General features: G+C 39.0%; 1 long non-coding RNA gene across 1 annotated transcript; it reads right to left on the bottom strand.

Moving 5' to 3' along the window:
* Positions 1–1407: 1407 nt before the first annotated feature.
* Positions 1408–4049, bottom strand: LOC132074910 (uncharacterized). The gene is made up of 2 exons (XR_009418669.1): positions 3968–4049; positions 1408–2644 (listed from the first exon to the last, which is right to left on the bottom strand). It is a non-coding gene; the product is annotated as an uncharacterized LOC132074910 (long non-coding RNA).
* Positions 4050–8117: the final 4068 nt, after the last annotated feature.

Genomic DNA, 8117 nt, shown 5'->3' with positions numbered 1-8117 from the left:
AAAGTGATGTTAGCTTTAGTATAAAGTTATTTTTTGTGTTGCATTTTGCATGTGCCCCTCTGATTATGGGGTTATACAAGAGGTAGAGTTAAAAGCAAAAATGTTCTCCTGCTATTTGCAAGATACAAAAAACAATTCCAAAACCAAATCAGTTTCACTTGCAGTGCTAGTAGAAAAGGCAATCTGTGCAGCAGCATGCACAAGATAACTTACTGTCACTCTGTATAAGCTTGGCAATTTACTTAAAACAATGTAATTCAAACTTTTCATTTAGTAAATACCACAGATTTCCATTGAATATTAGCGAGTTGATGAGCCCAATTTAGTTAGACATTATAATTAATTGTTCCAAAAATGCTGAGCAAAGGGCAATAATCAAATAATCAATTATCCAGTGGCTTTTAATTGAGCTAGCTACTTTTATTTTTTATTGTCAGCCTTTCAGAAGTTTAGGAATCCATTTTAATGATCAGAAAATTGTATCCACGTTTATGGAGATTTAGATACTTTAAAACAGGAACAAAATTCATGCCTGGTTCAAATGTATGTCACAGACTGACACATATAAGAAAAATACTCCATTTACTCTACTTTTTAAAGTTAATGATGTGTGTATATAATAACTTAAAATCTAATATCTCCAAGTGCTAGCTATGGATTTTGCAGAACAGCTGGATACAATATGCATGCTAATTCAGAGAGCAGCTGGACTTTCCTCTGCTGTTGTGAATAGACAGGATTTAAATGGAAGGTTGCTACCTACTGCCAAGCATAATTTTCAAGTGTTGTGCTCTCCTGGGATGTTTTGATTGAATTAGGAGGTTTCAGCTAGTTCAGTGAGTGAGATGCAATGAGTAGCAAAAGGTTCTGTTCTCCACACATTATTGGACACAATATGTAGGTATTTTGCTCATTTTTAAGTCTGCAAGTGTAAATTCCTAAAGTACTATAAGGATTGTCTGAGCTTTTAAAGCCATATTAGATATTTCCATACATTAAAAAGACATCCAAATATTGGACTGTCCCCATATACTACAGTATATATTTTTCTAACCCCAAACTAGACTGTTTTTTCAAGAAAAAAAAATTCTGTATGACAAAAAACCAAGAAAAATATGTTACATATAATGACTGCAAGTGGCTGGAAGAAAACATCCTGTACTTTTAAATTCTTTTATTCTCGCCTCCCATCTGTGCTGCAGGAATTCACTATCTTTATTCTTGCCAGATTGCTTTATCCCCAGAGCAAGTATGACTTTATTATTCCAATTTTTACAAGTTTGAGTTCATGTCATTTTTTGGACCGAAGTCTTTACCATTTCTGCTTCTGTTTACTCAGCATGAATATCTAGTATGCGCAGTAATTCAGTTTAGCCTTATCAGACATGGAGTCCCATAGTAACAGTGGGGAATATCTTCATAATTAATAATATTATGGGAACAGAATATGACTTATGGAACCTGTGTCTGTGTATTTGTGGAGTTTCTCTAGTGTTATCTGTCCTCTGCTAATTAGAATTTAGCTGACAGATACACAGAATAAAAAGGAGGAAGGATATTTTTGTTTTGACTGTTAATTACATCAGCTCTTCTAATGTGTCTATACTGGGCCTTGCAGCATAGAAGAGATAGATTTAAAGCTGAGCTTGTATGCATGTGCCAAGATAATAAAAGGAATTTAACCAATGAAATATATACCTTCAAGTAAGATTCCCAAAGATGAAGAGCTGAGAAAGCTAAGAAAAGTGAAAAATTAATCTTTCTGAAATTGGATAGATTCTGTGGGCTATACTGGCTGATTTGCTGTCACACAGTGTTATTGTTGCTCTGTCTGCTCCGTACCATCACGGCCTGGAGGAGAATAATATCAATCTTCTATGAATTCAATTGAACTTCTTTCCTATGGTACCAATCTACAAGAAGCTTGGAAATGGATTTAGTGCAATGCATTGAAATTTTGCTCACCTTCCACATAACAGAAATCACTGGGAGTATTGAGAGCTCAGCTGCTCCTGGGCCAGTATCAAGAAGGAGCTGAACTTTCAGCTCAGATAGGCTTGAATACACAGCACACATATTCAGTGGTGAGCTGCATGTGTTCCTGCCATGTGTTTTGCATGTAGCAATGTCTATGAGGGAGTGGAAAGTGTTTTGTCAGTATTTTTGTTTTATTTGACTGCACTTTTGACTGTTATATTACAGGAGAGAGAAATTAGATGTAACACATCTTCAGCCATGGGTAACCTATCTTCAGACATGAAGGAATTCCTTCATCTCAATGCTGCATTTAGACCAGGCACACTGTGTTCTTCTGTCCCATGGAGTGGAATATGTTTTATGTGTGTGTTGGGAATCTGGCAGCATTTATGGAAAAATGACCACATGTCAAGGCTGCAGGTGGAAATGGCTGATTTAACAGCTCCTCTTGGAGGGGGAGCCTCTTGGGAGAGTCTTCTTCATATGTTCCTCATTGGGGAGCTTCACTGCTGGGCTGGGACCTTGCTGCAGTTCCACAATTCAAGGCAGCCATGGAGTGGAGAAGCTGTGTGATCCATTTTGATACATGGGTGAGATGCCAGTGATGAGCAAATGTGAGGCAGAAGTCAGCTGAGGGGTTTGTTTCAATGAAAGAGGCTTTCTAGACCTGAAATAGTGGACAAAAAGAGTTTCCACTAACAGCCTAAGTTGCTGGAGATTTTTTAAGATGGGTATTATTTTTAAAGAAAATTTGAGACAGTCTGAGTGATTGTAACTGTTTTTCACCAGTGTCTTTTTCTGAACAGACAGTCCTAAGTTCTGTTACACGTTTTTTCCATTGAGGTACTTAATATTTGCCTGGAAGAAGCTTCTACACCTGAAGTAAGCAGAGAAAGGGGGCTTTCCCTATTTTTTTATCTCTATCCTGAAGAAACAGCCACAGAGGCACACCAAAAGATATTCACAGCCTGAATCTGGTATGAAATTTGGAAAGTACACCTTACAGACAAACTCTGAGCCACAACATGTGCTGCTGGCTTTTATAAAAAATGTCTATGTCAACTAATAAATGAGTCTAGCAAAACAGAAAAAACAGTCTGGAAGAAGAAAAGATACAGCACAACATGTTAAAATCATCAATTGGTAGAGATGTTCCCACCATCAGGCTCTGAGGCTGCCTAGGGAAGCTGTTTCTTTTGCCAGTATCCAGAGAATCTCAATAGGGAACAAAACCAGTTGTTCCTCATCTATGCCTGGTAAAATTTCAGAATGCTTAGTTCCCTTGGTTAAATGATTCCTAGAGCTCATGCTTATAATTTCTCCCCCTTCTTTTAAACTAAATCTTTTCAGTATTGAGCAGGCTAGAATGAATTTATGCTCAGCATGAATATTATTCCCTGCCCCTTACATCAGTGGGAGCAGGAGCAGAGCTTGTTTTAGAACCAGTGGAAATATTGGCAGGGACCTTAGAATTTGTGCATAGCTTTGAATCCTACAGGCAAACAATAGCATGCAGCAGAAACTCCTACTGAGCTGGTGTAGTGGATTGACATTGGCCCAATTCCTGGCACCCACCAAAGCTGCTCACTCACTCCTCTCTGCAAACTGGACACAGGAGAGGAAATTTAAGTAAGGACAGGGAGAGATCACACATCAAATACCATTATGGGCAAAACAGGCTCCTAATTAGAAATATGAAGTGAATTTATTACTAACAGCATCAGAGCAGGGTAATGAGAAATAAAATAAGCACATAAAACCACCTTCCCCCTCTCCTCCCTACTTGCCAGCTCTACTGCCTCCCCCAGCAGTGCAGAGAGACAGGGAATGGGGGTTATGGTCAGCTCACCACCACTGTGGTTTCTCCTGCTGCTCAGGGAGAGGAGCTGTTCCCCTGCCGCACCATGGGGAACAGTTGTTGTTATCATATTGCTGTTATCATGTTTCTAGAGTCACATACTGTCACAACCATATTTCTAAAGTCCCATACCTTCTTGGTGATATTTCTTGGGGCAGTTCTTCACAGCACAGACAACTTCTTCTGCTTGTTACTGCTTCTTAGTTAGGGCTCCTTCCAGATTCCCCCTGACCAGCCAGCCCACCCCCTTTTATCCCAGCTATCTTCACCAGCCACAGCTGCAGCCCATTTAGAATAATTAGGATTGGGGCAAGGCCACTTATACAATACATATTTTACTGAGACTCATACTATAGACAGTTTTCCATAAACTTCTGCAACCTGGCTCCATCTCACAAGCAGCAGCTCCCTGCAACCCGCTGGATGTAATTCCATCCTATGGGCAAGAGTTCTCCCCAGACTGCTGCAGCGTGGGTCACTCTCCCACAGGGTGCACTCCTTCAAGGACAGGCTGCTCCAGCCTGGGCTCCTCTCCACAGGGCTCCCACGGGCTCACAGCCTCCTCTCAGGCACCCACCCGCTCCTGTGTGGGCTCCTCCCCGGGCTGCAGGTGGATCTCTGCATCCCCATGGACCCCAGGGCTGTGGGGCACAGCTGGCTCACCATGGTCTGCACCACACCTGCAGGGGAATCCCAGCTCCTGCAGCACCTCCTGCCCCTCCTGGGCTGGCCGTGGTGTCTGCAGAATTGCTCTTCTCACATGTTCTCACACCACTCTTCTCTGGCCACAACTAAAACTGTACAAGCCCTTTTTGTTTTCCTTTTTTCCTAAATCAGTTATCACAGAGGCTTTAGCACTATTTCTAATTTGCCCAGCCTTGGCCAGTGGCACATCTGTGTTTGAAGCTTCAGGGATTGACTCCACTGGACCTGAAGGAAGCTTTTAGCAGCTTCTCACAGAAGCAGGGCCTGTAGGCACCCCCACTATCAAAAACCAGGCCATGCAAACCTAATACACTTGGATATCTAGTGATTTCTTTTTTAAAAGGGCAAGCATGACATAAAATTAGCAGTCAGGAGTTAGAAACTAAGGAAAGAGAGCATGATGGAATTTGGAATTTCCTCTGGTTCATTTGGCAAGTTTCAGTCATTAGGTTAAAATAGGTGCAGTTAATTTCAGGTTACTGAAGGAGGTGGACATTTCATGATGTTCATTCTTCCCTGTGATCTGCTTCTTTACTTCTGAGATAATTTATCTCTCGTTGGCTAAGAAAAAGATGAAAACCTTGTAGTTCAGGTACACAGTTTTGACATTTTCTATCCACTTTGCCACATCCCTTACAATAAGGCCAAAATGAGGGATTTTAATGTCAAAATAAGGACAAAAAAGGGGAAGACCAAATAGAGCAAAATTAACTAATTCAACTTCTAGGATAAAAACCACTGTGATGCTGATTATTTCTTAATGGTTCAACTACAGTCACTGAATGTAATATAAATAGAAGCAAGATTCATGGGTCTGTAAACAGTTTTGGAAATATAACTAATACCAGTGAATTGCCATTCACTGGTATTAGTGAATATGAATATGAATTGCCATTACCAAGTGGTTAATGGTTGGAAAGGACTTGAAAGGAAATGGTGAGACACCCCTTCACTGGAATAAAGGGGCAAGGACCCTCCCTCTCCAAAGATATTGGGTGGCTGTGTCTGCCAGCTCCAGGGGTGCTGGAGAAGCCCTCAAGGGGATGCAGACATCACTCTTGTGACCCTCAGGCCAAGTTACAGCTGCCCATAAAGCAGAGGTCTTTGTTATCCTAAATGCATGTCCAGATCTTTTCTGATGCAACACAGTGCATTACTATGCCCCAGATGTCTTTTGCCTGAATCCTGAACAAACAAACCCCTTATTAGGGAAAGAGGTATTGCACAGACATATCCATGTGATGTATTGTAAAAATGGTTGCCAGAGCTTTTGGAATAGATGTGAAGAGAAACAGCTGACAGTTCAAAACTGAATTGCAAATCTTGTAGCCCTGCAAAGTTACACATATACAAATCTTATTACACATCTCCTGAGTGACTACATTAAGGTGATTCATGAAGATACAGAAAATTCGTCCCTGTCAGCTGGGGCCAAGAAGGACAAATTGCCCAGGAACAGTCTATTATGCTTGTTCTTAGTACTTTTAAAATGACAGCTGACATTTATTTCTAAGATGGTATAACGCACAAGGGAAGATAACATTCTCTGCTACTACTGAGCTGTGATTATTCACCTGCATTGAATAATCATTTGCATATCTCCTCTTTAATTCAAGGATTTAGATTCCCTTTATAAATATTTACCAATTAAGCAGCTCAACAAACTAAGCAGTGGGAACATATTGTTATATTTTATGGTTGTGCAAAGAGTACTGGTAAATGAAGGGATTTATCCATAGTTTTATCAAAGTTCAAAGGAAAGTGAAGTGTCAGGGCTTGGGTATTTAGCTGTATATAGGCTTCAGTCAGTCCATTTTTTACATGCATATTTTTCCATGAGTGATATACTCATCAAAACTGAGAAGTCATTTTTCAGGTCAAGCCTTACATGCTCATAGATTTTTTTAATAGAGAGTTGTGGCTATTTTGACCCTCTAGTCTGACCTCTTGTGGAATATAGAGGGTTTCCATAGTTCTTACTTCACCAGAGTCTGTTATGAATTACAATATTTCAGGATGAAAATAAAAATAACAATAAAAAATTACAACTCCCTCAAAACTCAGTGATCCTTTGAAGGTTCTGTCAATGGAGAATCCATTACACCCCTGCTAGAGTTGTGGCACTGTTTAGGAGCCTTACTGTTAAAGCATTTGCCTTGATTTCATTTAACTTCAATTTCTAAACATTATCTGCTTCTTTACCAACAGAATTAATTTCACAGGTTTAAAGTTCCTGAATGTTGTAACTGATACTGAACTTGCCTGCAAATTTTTTTCCCCAGAATATTGAATAAGTATTTAGTTTTATGTCTGGGGATATTTTCATTATATTTACAAATATCTGATCTCCTTATTAAATCATATTAAATTCTGACACAGATCTTTTGGTTAAGACATGTTAAGGTACATAGGGTGGATATTTCCTTTGATATTTGCTTATATAATTTATTGCCCTTCTGTTAATGAATCTTGAGACCAAGATTACAGATGTTGATTCTCTTTCTCAGGGTTAGTCATAGATTTGGATATTTTGTCAAATCCTTTTATAGTTCTCTCACCTCAGATAAAGATTGTCAGGATTGAATTTTTCTCCAGTGAAGACATTTGAGCAGTTAATTTTCATTTTTTTAATTGAAATATGTTCTTTGTTTCTTGTTATTATTTTTCCCGTGAGGATCTTAACTAGGACTCAGTGAACAGTGAAAAACAGCATCCATTGCAAATTATTCTGTCCTGCAACGTCTTGTGTTTCCTTCTGAGAATGTGAGAATGCAAATATTTGAGGAGAAGAGATTTTGAGAGGAGTGATCCAGGAGAAACAAGATTTCAGTTGTGAATCTTGGAATTTACAATTGGAATGATGGTAAGCTGCATAAGCATTGTGCTTTGAACAGCACCATGAACTAGAAATAATACCAGTGAACAAATTTTGATGTTGTTAAAGGATGTTCATGATTCACAACTGACAGCTAAGTTCACACATTATAGTGAAGTTTTGCATTCAGTAGCGCTACTTAATCTGATTCAAATTTAAAGCCCAAGTGCTGATATAGCTCCATGTATGAAATATATTTGTGACATTGCTCTGTTTATTGCTAAAAACAACAGTAAAGTAGTCAAAAGTCATAAAAGAAATACTAAATTACAGATAATTTTCTGCCTGATTGTGCTTACGTGCTGCAGTTGTGTCTGGGTATTGCCATGAGTATGTTAAAATACAGAGAATGTAGAGCTCACCTGTGGAGGGAAAAACTGATTTAGGTTATATGCTCTTAGTGGATCCTCTAATGTCCATAAGAGTCTGGTTCATTATTATTATTCTTTTGTATTTTAATAATCATAATCACTGGGACATATATTAGAGAGCACAGCCTATCTTTTTCTGTGCTATTATCAGGGATGAGGATTGTCACTTAACTCTTTCATTTGAGAAATTCAAAACTGTAGGGGGATAGAATATAAATAAATAAAGGTAGTATAGAAAGTAATTGTACCCCCTAAAGAGTTGCAGCTGGGTTAATTATTATAGATTAGGAGCAGGCCTGATGTTAACAGGCCACAGCTGTAGCCAATAAGA

Source organism: Ammospiza nelsoni, chromosome 6 (genome assembly GCF_027579445.1).
Source record: "Ammospiza nelsoni isolate bAmmNel1 chromosome 6, bAmmNel1.pri, whole genome shotgun sequence".
Classification (NCBI taxonomy): Eukaryota; Metazoa; Chordata; class Aves; order Passeriformes; family Passerellidae; genus Ammospiza; species Ammospiza nelsoni.
The sequence above is the reverse complement of the archived record's forward strand: the minus strand, read 5'-3'. Positions and strand labels throughout refer to the sequence as shown.